Source organism: Olea europaea, unplaced genomic scaffold (genome assembly GCF_002742605.1).
Source record: "Olea europaea var. sylvestris unplaced genomic scaffold, O_europaea_v1 scaffold22494, whole genome shotgun sequence".
Taxonomy (NCBI): Eukaryota; Viridiplantae; Streptophyta; class Magnoliopsida; order Lamiales; family Oleaceae; genus Olea; species Olea europaea.
Window position 1 is genome coordinate 1 of NW_019240543.1, and position 1,758 is coordinate 1,758.

At 31.3% G+C, this 1,758-nt stretch overlaps 1 long non-coding RNA gene across 1 annotated transcript; it reads right to left on the reverse strand.

Moving 5' to 3' along the window:
* Window positions 1-396: 396 nt before the first annotated feature.
* On the reverse strand, window positions 397-1,744 carry LOC111381080. The gene is made up of 2 exons (XR_002700272.1): window positions 725-1,744; window positions 397-645 (listed from the first exon to the last, which is right to left on the reverse strand). It is a non-coding gene; the product is annotated as an uncharacterized LOC111381080 (long non-coding RNA).
* Window positions 1,745-1,758: the final 14 nt, after the last annotated feature.

Below are 1,758 nucleotides of genomic sequence, written 5' to 3' on the forward strand. Positions count from 1 at the left end.
TCTGCTAAATCTTTTCTCTACGAACCCTTTGGAGACGAATACAATACGTCGCATAAGTTTTTTTCCAACAAAATTATTTGTCTGCTAAAGTTAACTTTGCCTATGAAATAATTTTATTTTTCCTCACAAATTACTTGTAGGCTAAAACATGCACATTTTCCGAACAATTAGAAATTTGTGGTAACATAGTATAGACTATTTTGTAAGCTAAACCTTGTTTTTCCTACAAACATTTTTTTTTTCTTTTTTGGGTAGGGAAAGCATGTTTCCAAACTATTATAAAAGAAATTAAATTATTTTTACATAGTGAATTTTTAACGTTTTAACGATATTCAAAATAATATAAAGATGCAAAAAGACTATTAGTTAAAATATGTAATGTCAATAACTGTAAAATTGAATCCGAAACACATCATCAATACATAAATAAAAATCATTCACTAAGTATGAATACATATGATGATGACTCCTATATCATGAACTAACAACTATGTACTCCAAAACTTGTAGCTCGTCTGCTCAGTTAATTATATAAAACTATAATGTCCTCTCAAGTAGTACGCACAATCCGGGAGGTCCTAATTTGTTTACATTTCCCTTGAGTAGGAAGATCTAGAGTCCTTGGCAAGTATCCTCCACCTATCCCTACAAATCCAATAATAAAAATCAAACACGTAAATGGACTTTATATAGTAAGAAAATTAACTATGAAAAAAAAACTCACCTTAAACTCCTTTATTTCATTGTCCAATGTCCTATCATTTTCTTCAGTTCTTCGAACGTTTTCACTTTTTGCTGCACCTATTACATGATATACATATTACCTTTTAATACTTGCTCGTGACTTGAAATGCAAAAGTTTCTACTTCAATCAAGGTATAGATAGATACAGATAACACACAAGAAATTTAAAAAATTACACTATAGAAGTCAAACAGGTTTCTCCAATTCTAGATTCCAATTGCAAGTTTAGGAATGCCAGGTAACACGCAAGAAATTAAAAAATTCAATTATTACTGAAGCATAATATGTCTTTCTAGTTTTCTAACAGAAGAAGAGCAAGCTATTAAAGTTCAAGCATGTTTAGCAATTCAAAGCCTATGCTAATAGGTCCATCTCAGAAAAATATTTTTGCATATACATATCAATTAGTGTTTAACTTAAAATGTTCTGAGCTCATCAAAACAGTCAATGTCACTCTCGATTGAAGAAAATGTGTAAATCATTTCATACAAGTTCTTTTCCAACCTATTCTCTCTTTAGCAATATATAGAATATATTAACAAAGAAGAAAAAGCAGCAAAATTTACCTTTAACGATTTTCATTTTTATTTCGATACAACTCAGAAAATTATTCAAGAAAAGGATTGTAGCCTAGTTTTGATATAAATCATGGAGCAATGCAGGCACAAGCTAGAGGTGCTGCTTTTCTAGGTCGAAGACACTTGCCTCCCCTCTTATATTATTTTTCTATACAAGTCAAATATGTTTGTGAGCATAAGATTGCATAGAACCAAAATGAAACCTCTTAATAGAAGGTTTTAAGCTCCCTCCCTCGCGGTGAATTTATCACTTGACCTCGATGTCATATGTATAGTCCCAACCGAAAAATCTTACAATTATACTTGTTTTAACGTGGCTGTTTACATAAATAACATAGGCACATTTATAAGTCACTAGAGAAGCTACTTGCTTGTACCCCTCTTTGAACGCATTTAGAGCACCTCTCCAATCACCAACAGAATCCAAAACATCTCC